Source organism: Heptranchias perlo, chromosome 27 (genome assembly GCF_035084215.1).
Source record: "Heptranchias perlo isolate sHepPer1 chromosome 27, sHepPer1.hap1, whole genome shotgun sequence".
NCBI classification, from domain to species: domain Eukaryota; kingdom Metazoa; phylum Chordata; class Chondrichthyes; order Hexanchiformes; family Hexanchidae; genus Heptranchias; species Heptranchias perlo.
Genome location: NC_090351.1, coordinates 13,880,280 through 13,905,429, shown reverse-complemented (window position 1 = coordinate 13,905,429; position 25,150 = coordinate 13,880,280). Strand labels below are relative to the sequence as shown.

At 42.4% G+C, this 25,150-nt stretch overlaps 1 protein-coding gene across 2 annotated transcripts in view; it reads left to right on the top strand.

Annotated features, from left to right (window-relative positions):
* The first annotated feature begins 263 nt into the window (after window positions 1–263).
* Window positions 264–25,150, top strand: part of LOC137344420 (alpha-1,3-mannosyl-glycoprotein 4-beta-N-acetylglucosaminyltransferase C-like) — a 198,416-nt gene continuing 173,529 nt past the window's right edge. For both annotated transcript variants that reach the window (XM_068007378.1, XM_068007379.1), the window contains exon 1: window positions 264–326. The gene's annotated coding sequence lies outside the window, so the exon portion shown is untranslated. The remainder of the gene's footprint in view (window positions 327–25,150) is intronic.

Genomic DNA, 25,150 nt, shown 5'->3' with positions numbered 1-25,150 from the left:
AGTTTAGCCACCATTAGCTGTGCCAATGATGGTATTAGATGTACAGAACTGGTTCATTTATTAATTAACAGGCTTTTAGAAACTCTTCTTAACCTCTGTGTTGAAAATGCATTAAGGTAGCTTTTTGTTTTGGCGCTTTTCTGAATTCCCCACAGAGTTGCTTCTGTCCTTGGTGTTGCCTGTGGACTATTGGATAAAACATAACCCTCAGCCACATCCCTGAAACGTAATCAAGGGACACTTTCCTGTTGCTTCATATTGAGGCACACTTCACTTGCACGGCAGCCTTCCAGCCTCTTTCTCCCGCACCATTTCATCAGACAGAGGTATGAATACAGCAACAACATTGTTACAGCTTTTCTGGAACTTCTCCCTTCTGCGTTATTTAAACATTCAACAGCATATTTGCTTTATTTTGTTGATGTGTTGCTGATGTTTCGTTGATGTGTTACTGATGTTTTGTTGTGTGTGGATCACTAGCTGCAGCAACAGATGTCTGTGCCTGTCTCTTTTTAAACATGAATTGACAAGTCTATGGAATGTGTGGGGTTTTTAATTTAATTCTTGATGTCTGGATTAACATATTTAGCCACCAGTCGGAAAGAACATTAATCTTTTTACAACACTATGTCAGATATAGTTTAGTTAATTACTCAAAATCCAAACTCTATCTCCTGAGAATCCTAATTGCAGTTTAAACCCTGCGTTAGACTTCCACATTTCACTGTTTCTTTTAGCTTGAGTTCCTCCCTCTTCTCCCACCCCAGACCTTATCCGTGATATTCTCTCTGCTAATCTTTGTCTCTTCCTTAAGTCAGAACAAACATCCAGGTCAGGGTTTGAATTTCTGCACAGTCACAGCCTGGCCGTAAAGAATGTGTTTTTGTAGTGAGGTGGCTAGTTAGTTTTCCTCAAAGAAATGGGATGGTGTGTTTCTAGCCCACACCCCTCTGTCCATTGATGCAACATCCCACAAAGATTTTTAAAAATAACACGGAAGTGAATTGGAATTTTTTGTTTTGTTTTTGTCCCGTTTCGGTTCAAGCACATGAACTTCAGTTTTCTGAAACAAACTGACTTGTCAAACCTGCTGAAGTGACTCCTGTGCGTACAGGAACTGGCTTGATGATGTAATCCATGAGGAATGGCTGTGGTTACCGGAGTCGAGCTCTATTCATTGTTTAAGTGTCAGCCGTGGCTCCTCTGAGTCAGAAGGTCATGGGTTCATGTTCCACTCCAGAGATTTGAGCACATAATCTTGGCTGACACTCCGGTGCAGTACTGAGGGAGTGCTGCACTGTCGGAGGTGCTGTCTCTCGGATGAAATGTTAAACCGAGGCCCCATCTGCCCTCTCGGGTGGATGTAAAAGATCCCATGGCACTACATCAAAGAAGAGCAGGGGAGTTCTCCCCGGTATCCTGGCCAATATTTCTCCCTCAACCATAATCACTAAAAGAGATTATCTGATCATTATCTCATTGCTGTTTGTGGGATCTTGCTATGCGCAAATTTGTTGCCACGTTTCCTATATTACAACAATAACACAATTCAAAAGTATTTAATTGTCTGTAAAGTGCTTTGGGACAACCTGATGACATGAAGGGCACTGTAGGAATGCAAGTCTTTCCTTTTTCTTTCCATCACTCCAGGATAAGGCTCTTTAATGGCCTCCACCTAGAATGGTATAATATCCAAATATTCGGCTGAGACTACAACTTTGAAATCACTATCTTTTCATATTTACACGCATTAGTCGATCTCCTGTTGTATTGTACATGGGGAGAAGACCAAGTAGCGTATTCCGATCAAGCAGTGTTAGAAGGTGGAAGGATAATTGGACCCGAGCAGGGGGAAGGTGAAGAAGGAGGGGATGAGGGAGGTGAATGGGGAAGGGGCAGCGAGAGGGAGATCAGATGGGGGAAAAGAAGGGGGCAATGGGAGTGGGTCCAAGAAGGATTGGGTCGGGGCTGATTTTCTTTTCAACAGGAGGAGGGTTGCGAATGGTCACCGTTCACAGTAGGGTGGGGGAGAGGGAAGAGGATGAGGATGGGGGAATGGGGAAGGAGTTGGTGGCACTGGACCAGGGTCAACTTTTATCTTGGTGACAAAAAATAATGAATACACCTTGGTGCACAAAATCCCCACCCTCTGAAAAGAACGACTGCCCCACCCCACCCCAGCCATTGAGCACCAATTGCAACCCACCAATTCTCCAAGCAGGCAGTTCAGGAGTTCCTCACTGCAGCTGAGAAGGAACCATGGACTCCTACAAATGAACAGAGAAGCTACCCTACTCCTGAGAAGCAATAACCCCCTCCTCCCAAAACAGAAAAACAATTCTGCCCCATGCTCCATTGGTGGGGGGTTGGGGGGGGATGTGGGGAGAACCTAAACCCTGCTCATTGTTAGGGGGTTTTACATGTGCGACATTCAAGTTTGGTGCCATCCTTTCTTGGCCAGCATTAGAGAATTCTTTAAAGTTCTTGGTCAAGGCTGCAAATGTTTACCTGCAGTAATTTCTGGTCCAAATGATGGCTTCTGACAGGCTACTCCCTATTTATTTTAAGAGAGGATTTTATTGGGATTACTCGGGGTGGGCTTTATGGCTCTGTCACCTGACATTCAGGGGGCATCCCTCTATGTTTAGAACCTTTTGGAATCTTGAGACCACTCATCGGTTTTAAAGACCAAAACTAAAGTAAACATCCAAAAAATGCGAGAAAAGACCTGAAAAAACAAGCCTGGAAAGAGAGAAACAGTAACTATGAACAATAAACGCATTAAACTGAAAATCTTAAAAGTCAGCACATCCATTTAAAACACAAATAAAGAAATGAGTGCAACTCAAACCTGAAGATAAAAGAGAACAGAAGAACAGGGAGCAGAAACACCTAAAAATTGCTCACGTGCAGCTGCCGAGAAACTGGTAGGGCAGCAGGCAAACTCCGAATACTCGAAGCAGAACAGATATCCAACATGGAACCCAAACACTCACTGAGAAAGGACGGCTCTAAACTTGGACGCCACTTATTGAGATAAAAAGGTCACAGAAAACCCCCTATCATTGAGCAGGATTTGGGTGCTCCCCCCGCCCCCCCCCCCCCACACCCCCTCTCCATGGAGCATGATCTCAAATCACACCCCCGCCCCTCCACCGTTCGAACAATTTTGTCCCCACTCCCCATGTGACCAGCATTACAGCTAATCCCCATCACTGAGCAGTATCTTAGATTTCAGGCCCCAACTTCTCCCCTCCCCCATTAAGCAAGAATGCGGCCCAAACTCCACCCCCCCCCCATCCCGCCCCACAAACCTCATTCCTATTTGAGGCAAAATCGCCCACCTTCCCTTTGCCCCTTCACCCTCTCCCTCTCCACTCCCCACCTCCTCTCTCCTCTCCCCTCTGCCCTGCCCCTTCTCTCTTACCACCTGCCCCTCTCTGGAGATAGGAGTTGAAACTCCCACTGGAAGAGGTTTCTTTGCCTCAAACAAAAAGAGTTATCTACCGTACAGGGTTACCTCATACTATTCTTGCTAACTGAGGGTTGCCTGTAGTGCAAAGGGGCCAATAGAGCATAATTATAATTCATGCAAGTTTAGAAGTAATAGTTGGTCCAATGCTATATTGAGAACACTGGGCGGATGGGAACAATGAAAAGAAATAATTATAAATCAGGAGATTCAGCTGAACCAGGAAATAAAATTATTTCAATTGTAATCACTTCTATCATTAACTTTTGTGTCGTTGTATGAATTCAGTCTGGATTTGATTATCACAAGCTGCTCTGTATTGCAGAACATCAAATTCTATAATTCATAACTAAAAGGAGCTTTAGTATGCTGATGAGTAAGTGGAAGAATGTGTGCTTATCCAGGTGTAAATCATATGTCCCCTGTGTAGTGCTGTATGTGTTACTATCGATGCAAATGAAGGGAGCACAAAATTAACTCCCTATGAATTGTGCTGGAAATTCTCAGCAGGTCAGGCAGCATCTAAGAAGTAAAGATTTAACAGTTTTTAAGCAAGTACAGAGCCAGGGAAAGGTGGGGGGGGAGGGGAGGGCAGGAAAGAACAAAAGGGAAGGTTAGTGTTCAAGAGGAGGGCAGGAGTGATTAAATAACAAAAGGGATGATGGTCCAAGCAAAGGGGACTGGTAATAGAACAAGTAAAGAAATAAAAGATGGGTCTAAAGGAGTTGTAAATGGCAAACATAAATCGCTGTTTCACCTGGGAGGAGTGTTTGGGGCCCTGGTCGCTGGGAAGGGAGGAGATGAAAGGGCAGGTGCCGCATCTCCTGTGCTTGCACGGGAAGGTGCAGTGGGAAGGGGAGCGGGTCATGGAAGAATATAAAACATTGATTAGGCCACAGCTTGAGTACTGCGTATAGTTCTGGTCACCACATTACAGGAAAGGTGTGATTACACTAGAGAGAGGGTACAGAGGAGATTTATGAGGATGTTGCCAGGGCTGGAGAATCTTAGCTGTGAGAAAAGATTGTTTAGGCTGGGGTTGTTTTCTTTGGAACAAAGGAGGCTGAGGGGAGATTTAATTGAGGTTTATAAAATTATGACAGGACTAGATAGAGTGGATAGGGAGGACCTATTTCCCTTAGCAGAGGGGTCAGGACCAGGGGGCATAGATTTAAAGTAATTGGTAGATGGATTAGAGGGGAGCTGAGAAATGTTTTCACCCAGAGGGTGGTGGGGGTCTGGAACTCTCTGCCTGAAAGGGTGGGAGAGGCAGAAACCCTCAACTCATTTAAAAAGTACCTGGATGTTCACTTGAAGTGCCGGAGCTAGGGACCAAGTGCTGGAAAGTCAGATTAAGCGAGATAACTCTTTATCGGCTGGCACGGACACGATGGGCCGAATGGCCTCCTTCTGTTCTGTAACTGTCTATGATTCTATGGAGTGGCTCAGGGTGTCATGGAGGGAGCGGTCCCTTCCGTATGCTGAAAGGGGAGGAGAGGCGAAGATGTGTTTGGTGGTAGGATCGCACAGGTGGCGGAAATGGCGGAGGATGATCCGTTGAATGTGGAGGCTGGTGGGGTGGAAGGTGAGGACAAGGGGGGACCCTAGCATGGTTCTGGGAGGGAGGGGAAGTGTGAGGGCAGAAGTGTGGGAAATGGGGTGGACACGGTCGAGAGCCCTGCCAACCACAGTGGAGGGGAATCTTCGGTTGAAGAAAAAGGAAGAAATATCGAAAGCACTGGTGCGGAAGGTGGTATCATCAGAACAGATGCAACGGAGATAGGGAAACTGGGAGAATGGAATCGAGTCATTACAGGAAATGGGGTGGGAGTCGGTGGTCTTATTATAGATATTGGTTGATAGCCTAACCCCAGAAATGAAGATAGAGAAATCGAGGAAGGGAAGGGACAAGTTGGAGATGGACCATGTGAAGGCGAGGGAGGGGTGGAAATTGGAAGCAAAGTTGATTAAATTTTCCAGTTCGGGCCGAGAGTAGGAAGCAGCACCAATGCAGTTATCAATGTACCGGAAAAGGAGGTGAGAGAGGGGACCTGAGTAGGACTGGAACAAAGAATGTTCCATGTATCACACGAAAAGCCAAGAAAGCATATGAGGTTCTCATAGCGAAACCTTTTATTTGGAGGAAGTGAGTGGAGTCAAAGGAGAAGTTGTTCAATGTAAGAACAGGTGGAGCAGGGTAGTGGTGGATGGGGACTGGTTGGGCTCCATTCAAGGAAGAAGTGGAGGACCCACATGCCATCCTGGTGGGGAATGGAGATGTAGAGGGTCTGGACCTCCATGGTGAAAAGGAAACAGTGGGTCTTCCCCTTCCCAGGGCACCTTCCCGTGCAAGCGCAGGAGATACAGTACCTGCCCTTTAACCTCCTCCCTTCCCACCGTCCTGGGCTCCAATCCCTCCTTCCAAGTGAAATAGTGATTTACTTGTACTTGTTTCAATTTAGTATACTGTATTCACTGCTCACGATGCGGTCTCCACTTCAATGGGGAGACCAAACGCAGTTTGGGTGGTCACTTTGCTGAACACCTCCGTTCAGTCCGTAAGCATGACCCTGAGCTTCTGGTTGCTTGCCAATTTAATTCCCCATCTCACTCCCACTCTGACCTCTCCGTCCTCTCCTCTTACACTGTTCCACTGAAGCTCCATGGAAGCTCAAGGAACAGCACCTCATCTTTCGATTAGGCACTTTACAACCTTCCAGACTCAACATTAATTTCAAAAACTTCAGATCATAACCACTACTCCCATTTTTTCGGACAGCAGGTGCTGGTAATGGTTCTACTGTTGCCATTTACAGCTCCTCTAGACCCATCTTTTGTTTCTTTACTGTCCCATTACCACCCTCCTTGCCTTGCACCATCATCCCTTTTGTTATTTAATCACTCCTGCTCTCCACCCTAACAGAGACCTTCACTTTTGTTCTTTACTCCCCTCCCCTCCCCTCCCCCCCCCCCCCACCTGTCCCTGGCTCTGTACTTGCTCAAAAACTGTTAAAACTTTTCCTCCAGTTCTGATGAAAGGTCATTGACCTAAAATGTTAACATAAAAACATAGAAACATAGAAAATAGGAGCAGGAGTAGGCCATTCGGCCCTTCGAGCCTCCTCCGCCATTCAAAATGATCATGGCTGATCCTCTCTCTCAATACCATATTCCTGCTCTCTCCCCATACCCCTTGATGCCTTTTGTGTCTAGAAATCTATCTAGCTCCTTCTTAAATATATTCAGTGACTTGGACTCCACAGCCTTCTGTGGTAGAGAATTCCAAAGGTTCACCACCCTCTGAGTGAAGAAATTTCTCCTCATCTCAGTCCTAAATGTCCTACCCCGTATCCTGAGACTGTGACCCCTCGTTCTGGACCCCCCAACCAACTAGCGCTGTCAGAATTTTATACGTTTCAATGAGATCCCCTCTCATTCTTTTAAACTCTAGTGAATACAGGCCTAGTCGACCCAATCTCTCATCATACGACAGTCCTTACATCCCAGGAATCAGTCTGGTGAACCTTCGCTGCACTCCCTCTATGGCAAGTATATGCTTTCTTAGGTAAGGAAACCAAAACTGCACACAATACTTCAGGTGTGGTCTCACCAAGGCCCTGCATAACTGCAGTAAGACATCTTTGCTCCTGTACTCAAATCCTCTTGCAATGAAGACCAACATACTATTTGCCTTCCTAACTGCTTGCTGCACCTGCATGTTTGCTTTCAGTGACTGGTGTACAAGGACATCCAGGCCCCTTTGTACATCAACATTTCCCAATCTATCACCATTGAAATAATACTATGCCTTTCTGTTTTTCCTTCCGAAGTGGATAACTTCACATTTACCCACATTATACTGCATCAGCCATGTATTTGCCCACTCACTCAACTTGTGTTTTTCTCGCTCCCCAGATGTTGCCTGACCTGCTGAGAATTTCCAGTACAAATCATAGGGAATTAATTTCGTGCTCCCTTCATTTGCATCTATAATAACACATACAGCACTACAGCCTATATCAGCCTGGATTAAGGCCAGGAGTTACCTCCGCATTTGTGCCCAAAGAGACATGGGGCGGAATTTTAAACCCGAAGAACGGGTGGATTGGGGGCAGGTGGGAAGTCAAAATAATAGATTTTTCCAGCGTGACCACAACCTTGTTCCAATGCGCCCACGTCCAGGTTTAATGGAGGCGCGTTTGGATGCTTGCAAGTAACCTACTCATCGGAAGTGGCTCCATAATTAGTGCAGGCGGCCGGATATTCTTGGGAGCAATTTACCTCATTATGAGACATTATGTAGGTGCTTTTGAAATTGAATTTAAGAGGCCTTTGAATTTAACGCCTCCAGCACGGGTTTCCTGGAGCTCGTGAATCTCACCAGTGAAACTGAGGGGAGAAAGGCTGGATCCATGAGATAAGTACCTTTATTGCACTGCTTGTGGGCCAGGAGGAGCAGGAGTGCTTTCCCGCGGTTCACCAAGCTTACTTTTTAAAGACCCCGTGACCGCCTCCCACCCCCCCCCCCACAACAACGATGTCCAACTTCCCCAAACCCGCCCACGATGTCTGACTTCCCCCACCCCCACACAACGTCAGATCTCTCCTTGACCTCCCCCATACAAACCCCAAAGACTCTGAACTCACCCCAGCTGTTTTCCAGCCCAATAGTCAGCCAGTCTGTCAATGTGGCTGGCTGCTGGGTGCAAAACCTGTTGAAAACATTTTAAAGATGTCCTAACGTCAAAATCGTCATGACCTGTGGGAAACCCCTACTTCTGGGTTTCCCATACAAAAACCCTCCACCCCCCTCTTCCCCACTCTCTTTCTGGCTCCAAGTTAATATCCAGGCCATGTAATCTAGCTGCAAAGCAATTACTTAAAAGGCTTAAAAGATTGCAAAATTTTGGGCGTAAGTGAGCTATGCGCATAACTACAATACACCCAAGTTTCCTCGATCTTTTTCATCCGTCCATCAAACCCTCCGCCTGAACGAATCTCCGCCCACAAAACTGGTCACGCTCCCGACTGTCAGATGCGAGTATTCTCCAGTTGTGCTTGTTCGGTGGAGGGTGGGGGGAGGGGTGGCATCTCTCATCATTGAGACCAGATTTTCAGGTGCAGCAGGAAAGAAAGTTGTTATTCTGCTGTTTGATTGCAATTTAAAAAAAAATGTATCCTCACTGAGACGTGCTCTGTATTTTCTGTTTCTTTGAATACATTTTTATGGCATAAGTATAAGTCACATTAAAAATTGAAAAGCTCCCCAGATCGCAGGTTCCTAAACATGCTGCGCCTGGTGTGCATGAATGGTGTTTAAATGAGATGAAACTTAAATTTTCATACTTTAAGAAGAAATATACTGGTGTGGGTTCAGTGTTCCCTTGGGCTCCAATTCTTTATGTTGATTTACGCCCATTTTAGGTTCGGACGTATTTTAATGAGATTGGCAGGATACTTGGGTGTAACTTGACATTGACAAAATGGGCGCGACATTGGGCGCATTTTCGGGTCTAACTTCCGGGTTGGGCCCACGGAGGAAAATCCAGGCCTAGGTGATCAAGTCTCTGGGGTGGGGCTTAAACCCATGACCTTGTGACTCTGAGGAGACAGTGCTGCCACTGAGCCAAGGCTGATATCGATCTGCTTGAATTCCACCTCTTATTTTCCCATCACTCTTTGTTTTGGTCAGTCATATAAAGGAACTGTCCCATAGATCATATAAGTCATGACAAAAGTTCCCATCTGAAACGTCCACTGCCTTTCCCCTTCCGATGCTGAATAGTGCATTTCCAAAAATATTTTTTTCAGATTTTCAGCTTTTCTTTCTCTCTACTTGCAAATAGCTGTGCTATGCTCAAGCACTTTCATTCATTTATCAGAAGCAATTTCTGGCTAAGCTGAAAGGGGCCATGTTTTGCCTTTCAAATGTATGTACAGGAGACACACAAGCTACTTAACTGGATACGAGTGTGTGTTCTGCAAATTAACTATAAAAGACCAGTCTCGTCTTGAGTGGAAACTTGCTATTTTTAGACATTGGTATCAAAAATCTATTTACATCATCCTCAGTCATTGTAATTATAGTTTTTTATTACTGGAAGGTCTGAGATGCTCAGAATTAGATACATTCTTCTGGGATAGATGTAATTTTGTTGTTCCATGTACAAAAAATGAAACAAAGAATATATGCAGCAAGGCAGTTTGTTTCAAATAGTATATAATCCGCATCAATAAAAGTCTTGTATGAAGCTTGTGCCCATCAAGCATCTGATCTCACATTGTTGCAGATGCAAAATGGTCTTCTGCCATAAAAGAAACAGAAAGCTAATAATTTCTTGCTGTTTGTAAATCCCTGGTTGCTTCAATCAGCTGCCAATCTAATACAAAACCATTACTGTTAATTGACCTATGATGTCCCTATTTACAGACTTTGGATCCTGTAGACTTAAAGGGTGAGGCCAGATAATGAACAACTCTACCGTGGCAGCAGAATAATGCATTGTACATTATAATATGATAATGTTCCTGTTCTTATAAATCAATGCATCCTCTGCCACAGGAGATCACCCGGTTTTTACTAAATTATTTCTCACTGCATCCCTATCTTTTTGCTCCTCTCTGTCTCTTACCAGTGTTATACTATTGAGAGCAGTTTCAGTACATTCATCTTTTTTAAAATGCACCTAAAAATTCCTTTTCTCATACCCTTGCAAGCTGACTTAATGAAAAATGCATCACTTGGTGTGGTGTTCAACCAGACGGAATAGGAAGAACTGAGCTTTGATCATGAGTATGTGCTCAGTTGCCCATTCTTAGCTTGCATGGTAGTGACAGCATCAAACTGACCTCCGTGTTCCCAGACTGCTAAAGGGAAAACTCAAACTGAATTCTTGCTCCTGGTCGACATCTCCTCACCCCTGCTAGAAATTGTGGCTGTGTGGACTTTGAGTGATGAGATACGGGCTCAGCTGTGATGGCTTCCACAATCCCTTAACATGCCACCTCTCGCTCTCTAGGCTTGCATAGAAAGAACAGCCATTTGGGCAAGCGTGGCCAGTCCCCATAGAATTGTACCAACTTTCAGGAAAGGGGAAAGAAAACAGGGGTGGGGGGCAACCCTCTTAAAGGTGTAAGTTTCCATACCCAACTACATCAAGAACCCATGGGAGAACTTTCATGAGACCACCGGCAAGAGATGGACAAAACAATCATTTTCCACACTTCGACCTTTTGGACTGTCCTGTCCAAAATGGATAGAGGCAAAAAACAAGCAAGGTTAGGGCCTCCCCACTCCAAACTCCATTTACTGTGTGACCATCAGTGAGAGCAGACTGCAGCTCACCGACCAATTACCCTCTCATCTGCCCCTCTTACTAGTGGTACTGAAATAATTCTTTTACTGTTCTGCTTTTGACTCTCTGATCATCTATTTAACATGTTTGTGCAAATTCTTGTATTCATCCCAGTGGACCCCTTCTCCTTTCTCCCTGCAAGATTTGTACGTGCCATTTTTCCTCTTTATCTCACTTTTAATCAATTTGCTGATCCATTTGAGGTCTTGTTTGTTTAGACTCAGCTTGTTGGTTTTGGGAATGTATTTGTCCTACATGCTCACCATGATAGGTTTATCCTACATACTCAACATATATGTTTAAAGATGCTCCATTTGTCTTCTGATGAAGTATTATTGAAGAACCTGTTTGTTTTAGTTGTTTCCCACATTTCATTAAATTTAGCTGTTTTAAAGTTATATACCTGGCTCCTAGACTTGGGTATTTCTGACTCCCCGATCATGTTAAACTTTATCATTCTGCAGCTTCTCACCCCCGGGGTGCTACAACTTTCATTTCCTGTATTTTTTCTGGGTCATTTACCAATACCAGGTCAAGATGAGCATTCCCTCTGATGGCGTCCTTGACACACTGGATCAAGAAGCAATCATGTTTTACCCATCCTAGGTGTTCCCTTTTGGTGTTCCTTCTATTTACTTTCTCTTTCATTCAGGGAATTATTTTATTTGGCTTATTTCAGGTGGATCCCCTTTGTCATCTACTTCACACAGGTATTCTCCTGCACCTTAGTTCCTCTCCACTAAACCCTTAACTTCTTGGGTCCTCTCCTTTTAAATCTACTTCTGCCTGTGTCCCCCTTTCAGAGGATATCCAGAGTTGTTGATCCATCTGTCTTTCCTCCTCCCTTGTTACTTTACCTCATTTACTGAAACTTCATACTGTTTGGAGGCAATGGAGAATTGAGCTCTCCCAGTGGCAAAGTATTTTCCTGTTTCAGTTTACTCCATTGTTAATTTGGTTAGCTCCCAATGCAGTTGTGTTCCTTTTGCTTTACGTCTGCTGGTGTTTGAAGTCTTTGGCATCACTGCACCCAGATGCATAACTGTGCTTTTTTCAACTTAACATTGGAAGATTTACCCCTCCAGTATAACATCACCATATCTTAACCCTGTGTTCCAAGGAACCTTTGCGTTCCTTCCCAAATCTCGAGGTGCAGTTTTACCTCCCCACATTATAAAATACCAGTCTCTCCAGATTCCGATTCTAGAGGACCATATTCACATTGTGGAAATATGTATGTGGCTCCTTTGAGCAACATGCCAGGTAAACAAGCCACGTCACCATTAACAGTGACAATAGAACCATTCTGCGTGAGTACTGTGGAGTTGTCACCACAACAGTAAATTCCATGGGGAATGTCAGACTTGTTTTGGAGTAAAGCACTACCTCTGGCTTTTTGCTTTTTTCCCTTTTTGTTTGATGAGTTAATTAGAAAGGTGCCTGCAGGGATATAATTGGGGTTCATTGGAATATTCATATGATATTTAATAATGTTGGGGCTGGATGACTGTTTGTTCTTCTATTGTAGTTAATTTTAAAATAAATCAAAATTTATTTATTGTAATTAAAAAATTTCAAGCAACAGTACGAAAGTTCAAAATCTGCCTTGTATTGATTTGAAGGATGTACTATTACCAGATGTAAAACCTGGGACCTTATAGTACCTTATCAGCACCAACATTAACTTTTAGCTTAGCTGCATCAATCTCTACTCAGGGCTGAGTCACGCATGTTTCAAAGGTCAAACTTCAGATCACTAAGATAAAAAGCCAGTTGACATATTTTTCTCTATTTTCTATAACTTTATTGAAAAGCAACAGACCCCTCTGCACCAAATGTTGATTGCTGCTGACTGCATTGCATTTGCTGGTAAGGTAAAGATCCCAGTGCAGTTCTTCATGGCTCTGTAGATGCAAGAAGTTCAGAGGTAGCTACTTTAATGCAATGTAGTCGAGATTGTTGGGATTCTGTTTTATAATGACCAATTTAAAGACACTTTTACACTGGTGACATTCGGTTGATGGTTGGGTGTGCAACACTCTCACTGTTAACACATTATCATGAAGGAAAAGGAGAACTTTGTGCCTCCAAGGACATCCAGGATCCAATTTTACCTGGGTCTACCTACTTTAGGCAGTGCAAAGTGCAGGGCTTCTTCCTAATTGCCCTTCAATATACCCAACAAGAGTTGGGAGAGCCAGACGTTAAGTTCGAGCATGCTCCATCTACTGTTTGGTGTGACCAGTGCAAAGGATTGCTTCCACAGGCAAGCCCACGCTTTCTATAGCTCAAAACATCAGGATAAGCACAAAATTATCCAGGAGGTATTGTGCCTAGGTAAACAAGAAACCCTTCATACCGCTGATAAACCCACAGGGGGTCAATCGGTCTCTTGTTAGAACAAGTGACTGTAAGCAGTCCCCACAACTGTCTTAATAGTTTAATCATTCACTCCAGATCTAAGGCAGACTGCTCTGGGTTAAGTGGGCTCCAATGCCTGGAGTCCATCCCTAATGGCTGGGCTGAATGAAACTGCTTTGTTCTGAATAACAGCCTAGAAAGATAAAATCTTTAAGCCAATGTTCTAATTGCAACTTTGTCTATCTTTTTTTTATTCGTTCATGGGATGTGGGCGTCGCTGGCGAGGCCGGCATTTATTGCTTGTTTTGTTCAGGTAAAGGATCAAATGAGTTTTGCAACTAGGTAAAAAGTAGATTCTGCCCTTGCAATTATCCATGCCCATGCTGAAGTACAGACTTTGCATATCTGCATCTACTGCGATGGTTTTCATAAATTTAAACAAATGTGATCCCATTGAGTTCGAATATGTGATGTACTCCAAAATGCAGGATAGCTATTTAAATGTGTTGTGCACAAATAATTCCTCTCCAGCCTTTCATTTTAAAAATTTGGTAAGGGAAAATGAACTCCATTTTAATTGTATCAAATAAAATATAGAATTGTCTTACACTCCTGTAGTGTTGGTCACAGGTAATCGATGACCTGGAGTACAGTTCTGATGTTTGCGATGCCTAAACATAATCGCAATTCGCCCATTTCTGCTATACAACAAATTTACTGAAGCAATACATCACCTGACTAACAGGAAGTAAAAATATTACACACCTTGCAGCTACTGAAAGTACAAGACAACAAATATAATATTTGTGATACTATTTATCTAACAATTTACAAAACATGCTCATGATGCAAAGAACTTTGTCCTTCTCAAAACCACAAATTGTGTTATTCATACTTAAATCTATATAACATAACAAAAATCTTATGTCTGTGTGTACTTCCTGTGTACAAATCTTGGTTCCTGTTATGTTCCTGTCACCCATTATAAATTCCTATATCCACATTTATAATAGAAACTGCATGTGTGAACTTGTCACACTGTAATTACACCCTCCCGGTACCAAATGGTGGTGTTGTGCCTCAGTTTCACATCTCCCAGCTTCTCGGCCAGTACTGCAGAGAATTTCCAATGTTCCCGCCAACTCCATTTCTCTGTTCTTTTTTCTATGAATAATATCAATTCAAAATATCTTTAAGCAACTTTAAAATGGGCGCTCAATAATGTCTGCACACCTTTCTTCAAATATTTCCTGCCCTCTAAACCCACTTCACCTGAAAACTACACTTGATCTTGATTCCTCGTGTACAATGCCATGAAAGATTGGCTAGCTTAATATATTTTGCTCTACCTCCTTTGGTGGATTTGTACTTGCTTAAAATGCAAGTACGTTATTTGTTTAGTTCCTTCCTCCCTGTCCAGAACATTTCTATTTCTTTACATGAACCTAAGGTAATTTTCTCCTGCCTGTCTCCCATGCTGGATTTTCAGTTATTGCTGAAGCTGTATTTAGTGTGACACTGCACTAGGAAGAGTTCTCCAATGACCAGCACCTCAATCAGATAGCCGCAGGCTGATTGCCTCACATCAGCTGCAATGTCTAAGCTCAGCATCAAAGTACCTTCTTAAAAAAAAAACCATTCAGCTCCAAGGCAAACATCCATATCCCTTAGCAACACATGAAAAAAAAATCCAGGCAGCTTGGAGTTTTTATTTAATGACTTAATCTGCAAAAAGCACAGAAAAAAATAAAACTTTTTTATTTTTGATCTTTTCCACTCAGTTATTTGTAGATTTTCTTCCTGGTTGTCATTTGGTACAAGTTGTCCTGGTGCATTTGGTACAAGTTGTCCTGGTGCATTTTCAGTATTGTCGTTCCACAGCAGCAAACTCAAAACCACAACTCCAATAAGGCATCTCGCTCATGCATACAATTTGTTAACAGGAACAACGAGGATCAATTGAAGGATCCCTTTTCTACCCTGTTGCTATGTGCCACAGGTTGTTATGGAGTTTTCTGGTAATTATACTTCCAGAGGAGCAGAAAGAAAGCCGGCTCCCATGATGCATCTTTCTCCCATGATGCATCTTTCTCCCATGATGCAGCTGGAACTGAAAATTCCAAAACCCAGGTGAAATTTACTTTGGGACTGATTAGAACTCAAGTTCCAGACTCCAAAGAGAGACGCAAATCTATGCAGGGAAAACGTGTAGGCATTTCCAAAATTAAGTGACTAATGTTATGGGTAAGTTTTACGTGGTTTTTTTAGAACTTGAAATTTTGTAATGTTTTTGGATATGTTATTGTTAGATGTGTACACTGGCCTGACTGAGGGAGGAATATAGTGGCTGGAACAAAAGTGAAGACATGATTTGAGAGTTTGGTTTTGTTTAATTGGTGGTTCATGATTGGTTACTTTTTGCACCTGACTATATTTCAGCAAATTAGCATGGTTAATTAAGGCAATCGGTTAACTTTGAAGAATTTTGGAAGTGTGACAAGCACTTTATTTACATGTGTGACACTTTGAAGTTTAACATAGTTTCCCACATTGTACTTCAAAACTATCTGTAAAATGACAAGTTTAATTGACCAAAAAAGCAAACTTCATTGTTTTGCTAATACTCCACTCAGGCCTCATTCCTCATCAGCATTGATGAGATCATTAAGAGTATACATGTGCTTTGAGACATATCTGTGAAAGTATCATCATCACCTCCCAAATCTCTCTGTGGCAGCAATACTAAATCAAATGTGATATCATTACCACAATTGAGATTTCGTAAGGAAAAGAAAATTGCAAGCTCATTTAAATTTAAATTTATAGAGTCTTGTACATTAAGAGTAAGACCAACATTTTGTAGGGTATAGTGAGCACAGGGTGAACAGAAAAGACAGGCAGCTGATGTGTTATTATGTGGCAGTTAATGAGAACATTGCTAATGGGGATTTCACTTAATGGGAATGTAACGGAACAATTCCATAAACACGCTATTGAAGCACTGGTGATCAGCAGGAATCAATGAGAGTAAGGTTCTTACATTATGGGCCTGTGTTCTTTGTGACCATTGGAACTGATCCAATGTTAGATTAATATACAGCAACAATCCTGAGGGAGCTGGGCTGGGCTGGGAGAATGTAGAGCTGCAGCTCCTCCTGAAACCCAGCCCTTCAGGATTGTTCCAATACATAATTACTTTAAATAAGGCCACAGTCAGATGAACTTGTACATATTCAACTTCTTTTTGGTTGAAGGTTGGGGCAGATGTTGCTGTTTTGGGCAAACCTTTATTGATATTTGAGGAATTTTTGTAGCTTGTTTATCAAATTGTAGTTGGAATTTTTTCTCTTTTTAGGAATTTTATTCAACCCTGAGCTGAGCTTCTGACCCTACATCATCTTCATCACAGAGACTGCCTACTCGTCCCACCTCTGCCCCTACCTCAGCTCATCTGCTGCTGAAACCCTCATCTATGCCTTTGTTACCTCCAGGCTTGACTATTTCAGCCTTCCATCCTCCAACCTCCGTAAACTTCAGCTCATCTAAAATTCTGTTGCTTGTATCCTATCCTGAACCAAGTCCCACTCACCCATCACCCCTTTCCTCACTGGTATGTAGGCTCCTAGTCCCCCAAAGCCTCAAAACTAAAATTCTCATCCTCATGTTTAAATTGCTCCATGACCTTGCCTCTCCTTATCTCTGTAACCTCCTCCAGTGCTACAACACTGTCCAAACTGTCAATTCCTTTCACTCTGGGCCTCTTGTTCATCCCTACTCCCTTTGCTCCACTATTGGCAATCATGTCTTAAGCCACCTGGGCTTCAAACTCTGGAATTTCCCCCTTAGACCAATGCACCTCCCTCTCCTACTTGAAGACCTTTCTTAAAACCCATCTCTTTGACCAAGCTTTTGGTTGAGCCTCCTAATATCTCCTTCCTGGGCTTGTTTTTCTGTATAAATACAAGTTGTTGTTTTTGTTTGTTTGTTTTTGTTGTTGAGTGTTTCTACATTAACCCTTGTTGAACTGTAAGCTAGCTAGCTCGTCCTGAAAGGAACACATTGTGTAATGTCTCCTGCAGTGGGGTGTCTCATGGAAGAAAAATCTCTAACGTGACCTTCTCAATCTTTAGATGACCGAGCAGCTCAAAAAAAACTGAGTTCTTGGAGTTGGTATTCCAACAAAACCAAAAAACATTTTTTTTCAATCTGGACTCCACTTCCAAAAATAGATTCTGGGCCCAGGAGGCACAGAAAGAAAGATAAGCAAGGTGATTTAAAATGAAGGGTTCAGATCAAGTCGAGCACATTAAATGGAAATACATTAAAATTAGTGTTATCATGATGGAAATGAAACAGAGAATGGAAAAGGAAAGATGAGACAAGTAGAAGTGAAGCATTTTTACTTGGAATTGTTTTGGATGTATAGGGTTAATATTACAGTGATAGAGCTCCTCCTGGCATCTCAGTTTATTATCGTTAATAGTGTTCAGGTTTTCAGCTCAGGTGGAGATTTTTGCTCAGATTACCTTTGAGTGCAGCTCTGAGCATTCAGGCATTAAGAAGTGACAAAAGGAGTTTTAAAAAAAACCTGTGCATGCTCTTAACACACAGCATGTGTACACAGCAGGCTGGCTTATACAATTAGTTTTATACTGCTTTTTTTAAACTCCATTTTATAATGTCAAATTTGCAATCAGCCACTGCGTAGGAGACTTTCTCTTTTGATAGTTTTTCAGACACTCAATGATGCAGTTTCTAAATTTTGAATGGTGTCTAACATGATAATGTCGAGTGTACAAGGACTGGGTGGCCCATGGATCAGACATTGGCCTTTCATCACTGGGATCCCGGTGTGATACCAGCACAGATTGTTGTCCCTGTGTTTGTATTGGTCCTGTGTAAAATGAGTATGGGCTGATTCAAGCCAGATCCTAATGCCTCCAACGCCAATTGGTAATCCCACTTAGACAGGCCACAGGATGGCTGATGTGGGAAATAGAAAAGTGTGACACCAGTGCATTAGCAGGTGTTTCTTGGTACAGGATGAAGAAAGAGCTTTACTCTGTGTATAAAATACTATTCCTAACCTTGGCTGTGCTTGCTGACACTGGAGGGGCAATTTTAACTCCCAGGCAATTGGCCAGTGGAAAGCCTGGGCCTGCTGACTAGGAGGTGCTCTGAGAGGCCCGGTCCATTTTACTGGCCGAGCCTCATTAACTTGGATGCAGCGAGCTGCCTGCCTGAGATGGGCATCCAGAGGCATCTCGCCATTCTGGCCGGTGAATATTATGCAGTAAGGAGGCCATCCAACTGACAGTCAGGTACGTTGTTGGAGGGGGGGTGAGGGGGAGGGGATCAGGCAAGTTTTGGAAACACAAAAGAGGAAGGAGCCCTGAGTGGCAGTGTCACAAACTTTCTTTGTGTGGGCCCTGGAGGAGCACTTCTTTTCCTTCTGGCCTCTCAAAAATAATTTTTACACTTACCTGCATAGGCCTCTTGCCCGCCTGGTTTTACTGAGTGGAGTGTATGCAGCAGACACTCTTCCCAGTAGCTGTAAAAATAGGTTAGGAGTCCTATGTACATCATAGGATCCCGATTAACACGTATTCAAGAGGCTCCCGCCTAATTCAAGCTGGAAACCTCAGCCGCCCAAGAAAGTAGCGGCATTAAAATGGCCGCTTGGCGGTAAAAGAGCAGCAAGTGTACCAATTGAGTTTTAATTCCTGTTCTGCCTGGTTTCTGCCAGGTGGAGGCAGTTATTATTCCCCCTTGAATTATAACTGTCTGAAATAGTCAAGTGATCTATTTCCCCGCACTAATATCCTTGATGGGCACAAAACTCATCTAACAAATTTGGAAGGGATAGAGAAGCAACTCTTATATTCCTATATACCATTTTGTACTGGTGGGGATACAGGCTGAATGTTTAAGCTTCCTAGGAGATCACTGCTGCATATGTAATAATTTAGTTTTACTGTTGCTCTGTTGTGAGTTTGGAAATGAAACCCAGTTCTCTTGAGTTACTGTTTTTGTTTACATACATTCTGACTTTTTTTTCTCGGATTTATCCCTTGGGGAAGCTCATAATTTTTTGCCTAGTGATCCTGTCACTCAAATTGATGACATGGAACTGATTTAAATTGACACCGACTCTCAAGAGGGGTTATGCTATTCTCACCGGCACGCCTCCATACAATGTGAATAATCAGTGAGGCTGCATTATTAGAATCCAAAGCCTGAAATTGAAGTGATAAATGAACAGTGAAGTCTGCAGTTTCCAGTGATTTCTCTGAAGCATCTGCTTGGGAAGGCTAAAATAAATATGACAGATCTGCACCTATGGAGCACTTCGATTCATTTATAATTGCCATTACGGAACGATAGAAAAGCTTGCCTGTACTACCAAAGTTGATTTTAATGCTTTCCCATTTCCTCACTTCATATAAACATGAACAAGGGCCTTCATTTTGGCCTCACCCAGTGAAGTTCTATTGTGGCTGCTTGACCTCTGCATATATCTTAGCAGTTATGTTCATATTCCTTGGAAATTATTGAGGGTGTTTTACAAATTGCGTGTGGCACTTTGAATCCATTGGGATGTTGGGTGGTGTAAGAACGCTGTTGTTTTTCAATAGTGCTCCACCATGTCAAGGAGGTTCAATCAAAAATGCCTCAGTAATTGTTCATACCCATGGTGTGAGGATGGTCCCATTAAATTCAACATTAAAACAGGGATAGACCATTCAGCCTCTCCAGCATGTTCTGCCATTCAATTAGATCACGGCTGATCTGCACCTCAACTCCATTTACCTGCTCCATATCCCTTGATATCCTTCTTACGGATTTCCCCACCAGAACGAATAGTTTCTCTGTATCTACCCTATCAAATCCTTTATCATTTTAAAGACCTCAATTTGACCTCCCCTCAACCTTATAAATGCAAGGGACTATAAACCAACTTTATGCAACCTGTCCTCATAATTTAACCCTTTAAACTCCGGTATCATTCTTGTGAAGCTGCGCTGCATCCCCTCCAAGGCCACAATATCCTTCCTGAAATGTGGTGCCCAAATATGGTGCCAGATAGGGTCTGACCAAGGCTGTGTAGAAATGAAACGTCACTTCTTCCCCTTTGTATTCTAGACCCCTTCGGATAAAAGCCAACATTCCATTAGCCCTTTTGATTACTTTTTGTAGTTGTGCACTAGCTTTTAGTAATTTGTGGACAAATCCCTTTACTCCTTCGCAGTTTGTAGTTTCTCACCATTTAGAAAATACTCCAATTTGTCTTTCCCACATTAAACTCCACCTGCCACAGTTTTGCCCACTCACTTAATTTGTCTGTGTCCCTTTGTAACTTTCAGCTCCCATCTTAGTGTCATCTGCAAACCTGGAGAAACAACTCTCTCTTCCTTCATCCAATTGTAAACAATTTTACAACACCAAGTTATAGTCCAGCAATTTTATTTTAAATTCACAAGCTTTCGGAGGCTTCCCCCATCGTTCACCTGACGAAGGGGGAAGCCTCCGAAAGCTTGTGAATTTAAAATAAAATTGCTGGACTATAACTTGGTGTTGTAAAATTGTTTACAATTGTCAACCCCAGTCCATCACCGGCATCTCCACATCATTCCTTCATCCAAGCCATTGATATACAGTCCCCATCGCTTATAGCGGGCGTGATGGTGTCAATGCGATTTGCCTACTATAAAAAATGGGCGGTAAAACTGCATCTTTGCTGTTGGTTATTACAATGGCACCACCCTGGTAGCTGGAGGGAGGCATTGAGTACAGTGTATGTTTTGGGATGCGGGGAGGCTACAAAAGACAATTAATGCCTGCAAGAAGGTTAAACAGCATATCCTGTAGCATCACTTTCAACATTGGTCTGGTGACGGCTCTCCCTTGTGGACGGCAAGGCTTTAATCCACCAAAGGACACACGTGGTGTCATAAGCAGCAGTATGTCATCCAAAACCTTTTATGGGGTGATTATTTTGAGACTCATGGTCCACGGTTATTTGGTGTACAGCATAATACAATAAGTCTGACCTGCCGCTGCCCGAAATAACCGGCGCGCTTAATGTGTTATAAACAGTACCTTTGTAATTGACTTCAGTGGAAATGGCAAATGATTAGTGCCATTTGCCCGATTTCGGCGGCTGTCCGTGATAAGCATGGACAGTGTAAATAGTGGGGATTGAATATGGTGAAAAGCTGGGGCCCTAGTACAGATCCCTGATGAACACCACTTGTCACATCCGACCAATCAGAGTATGTTCCCTTCATCCCTACTCTCCGTCTCCTACCTCTTAACCAATTACCAACCCATGTATCAAGTTTACCTCCAATTCCGTGTGCTCTCATTTTTGCCAGTAATCTCTTATGCGGCACCTTATCAAATACCTTCTGGGAGTGCAGATAGACAACAACCGTAGACACTTCTTTATCAACTATGTTAGTCACCTCCTCAAAAAATCCAACTAGATTAATCAGACATGGCCTATCTTTCACAAATCCATGCTAACTCTCTCTGATTAGCTGACACACTCACATGCTCAGTCGCCCTGATATGATGATAGATTCCAGTAACTTCCCCACAGTTGATATTAAACTGATTGGGTCTGTAGTTTCCTGATTTCTCCCTCCCTCCCTTCTGAAATAATGGAGTGACATTTGCAATTTTCCAATCCAAAGGCACAATTCCTGAATGTAGAGAGGTTTGGAAAATTATGACTAACACATTCTGCAGTTTCTTCACCAATTTCTTTTAATCCCCTAGGGTGGAAACTTGTCACTAGCCTGAACACTTGTCTATCTTAAGTCCCATTATTTTCTCCATTACCATTTGTTTTACTTGTATTAAATCCAATTAGTTTCTCCCTTTGACTTAATTTTAGGTTTCCTTGTACGGCTGGTATTTTATCCTCTTCCTCAACTATAAAAATGGATACAGAGTATTCATTTAACGAGCCTGTCATCTCCTTACTGTCCATTATAGTTTCATCTGCCTCTGTCTTCAATGAGCTCACATTCCACTTTACCACTCTCTTTTTCTTAATACAATTGTAAAACTTTTACTGCTAGCTTTACTATCCTTCATAAAAAAAATTTCATATTCCCTTTTAGCATCTCTTAGTTTCATTTTTTTTTTGGATCCAGTTGTTCCTTTTTATAGCTCAACCCAGACCATTGGATTTCCACTCTTCCTTGAATTTGTAGAAGCCTTTTTTTAAAGCTTGATACTGTCTCATACCTCTTTTGTTGACCATGATTGCTTAACTACACAAGTGGAGTTCTTGCCTTTTATGGGTATGTATTGGTTTTGTATTGTACCAAATACTTCTTTGAGTACTTTCCACTGTTTGTCTGTAACAGTGCAGCCCAGTTTACCGTGCTCCTGCTGGAAAAATAACGGCACGTTAACGATGCACGTCGTTATTAATGTGCAAATTGGCCAACAAGTTCAGGGGATTAAGAGATACGCCGTGAGTTTTGAATCTTCACAACTTCCTGGTTGATTTATGCCGTTCAACCGCTTCGCACAAATGTCATCTCACCCTTAGCCTCCCCGTTATTTTTAAGAATTTGCTGGATTTGCACGTTAATTGTCCATTAAATTCACCTTTTAGCAATGTGATAATTGTTAATGCAATGCCAATCAATCTCTCTGGTCCAGAAAGGGAACTATTTAAACTATTCAGTCTCATTCCTGCATGTAGTAAATTCTTCTTAGAGATTTTAAATTTTAACATCTTTTTCTTACTTCTGCTTTCTATCTCTTGTTACTCTCTCTTTCAATCCAATCTTTCTTTCTCTCTCTCTTTCTCTTTCTGAACCTGATTTGACTCTAATTCACCCGTTCTAAATCACCCTCTTTCTCTGCCATTCTTCTGTTTCTCTATCAATTCTTAAATCTCTTTGATTAAGGAGATAGACTCTTGATCCCACCTTTCACTAAGGTCCCAGATGCCCTGTTTCCCTCACCACGCCGTTATCAGTTTGCGTTTCCAACACGTCATGATGCAAAAATTGTTTGAGCTGAAGGGTACAGGAAAACGTCTAACTAATGGTGTATGAGATGCTCTGCTCCAGCAAGATCTGGCCCATTGTTCAAAAAAATTGTCCTGAACACAATCTAGAAATTTGTTGCCTTTACTACTTGAGCTATTCTGCTTTTCCCAGTCTGAGAAAAGTAAATTCTTCCATTATAACCGTATTGTTTGCTGCATGCTTCTCGTATCTTCCTATTTAAATATCCCCCCACTGCATCACTCTTATCAGGAGGTCTGTACACAACTCCTACCCAGAGTCTTACATTCTTTGCTTTTCCTTAATTTTACTCCGTGTTTCCACTGCCTGATCACCCTTACTGAAATCCTTTCTGTCTACTGCCTATAATTGCGACTTTTATCAATATTGCTACTCTTCCTTTCCCAAATTCCCTGTCTTTTCTAAAGATCTTATTGCCTGGTATATTTATCTCCCAGTTATGCCCAGCTTGTAGTCAGGTCTCAGTCGGGACTACTACATCATAACCTTTAAGCTGAATTTGTGCTTCTAATTAATTTGTTTTATTTCTTGCGCTACGGGCATTCGTGTACAGATCTCTTATTTGGGTAACTATCCCCACCCTGCCCATATGTCCTGATGGTGGTTTTCTTTGTATACTTTTTGAATTATCACACTTTTTCATTCTGATTCTCTGAACAATGCTAAACAGGCATGCTTTTCCTTTTCATCACTGCCACTTTATTTTTAATAGGCATTTTATTATTACTTCCTATAATCTCTTCTGTTCTCGGAGTATTTATGTTGCCTATCACATTTAGTACTCTGGCCTTTGCTCGCTTCCATGCTTACTCTTATTTTTAGGTTACTAATATACAAAGCCTCTTCCCCCTTTACTGGTTTGAAGTCCTTTCCACAGTCCTATTCATCCTTTCTGTTAGGACCTTTGTTCCAGCTTGGTTTAGGTGTGGCCTGTCCCAGCAGTACAGCCCCTTCCTGTCCCAGTGCTGGCACCTGTGTCCCATGGAATGGAACCCCTCCTTCCCACACCATCTTTCAGCCACGCACTCAATAGCAAGGAGTAACTGGCACGGAACTCTCCCCCAGGTAGGGTGGTAGCTGTTTTTTTATTCTTGTTTCATTTCAGGCTGTGGTAACATTTATTTGTGGGGCTGGCTTGATGGACCCACAAGCCATCTTTTCCTGCCCGTCATTTTCATATGTTCGTATGTTATCTAGATATTGAGCAGATAAAGATGCATCCTAGTTCTTACGGGACGGGGGAGGGGGGGGACTGCTTACGGGAATGGTCATTGACACCGAAGTGTAAGAACCCAAAAACATAATCATAACCAATTGCCATGTAAGACTAATCGGAGACCATGACTCGAGGTTCAGTTTAATTTTGAGGGTTTGCACAGGAGAAGCGACTTTGTTATTTTGTATATAATTGCTGTAACTCGATTGTTTGGTACTGCTATCATTCATTGATCTGTTTACTCTTCAAAACATCTGTCTAGTAGTTTATCGCCCTAAGCCATGGTCTGATAATATTTATTCTTCCACCTTTTTGAAGTCATTGGGATCACATGCATATACATGATGTATCCAGTAAACTGGAATACAGTGATGAGGATTCCCTGTTCAACCCTTGGCCTTACTACATTTTACTAGATATTAAGCAAAGTCACACCCTGGGTAACAGAAAATTGAAGATTCATTTTCAAGAGTGGTCTGTGATATTGAAACTGAGGAAAATACCCCAGAACGGCACATAGTAGTTAAGCATTGCAGGCCCACACTCTGCATTTATTTTCCGCGTACAATGCGCAAAAAACTACACAAGTCCATAAATTACTCCCCCCCCCACCTTTTAAAAGCATCCTCAGAATGTCGCAGCCCATGACCCAAATTAACATTGCATAAGGATTCCCATACAAATAAAGAAATTA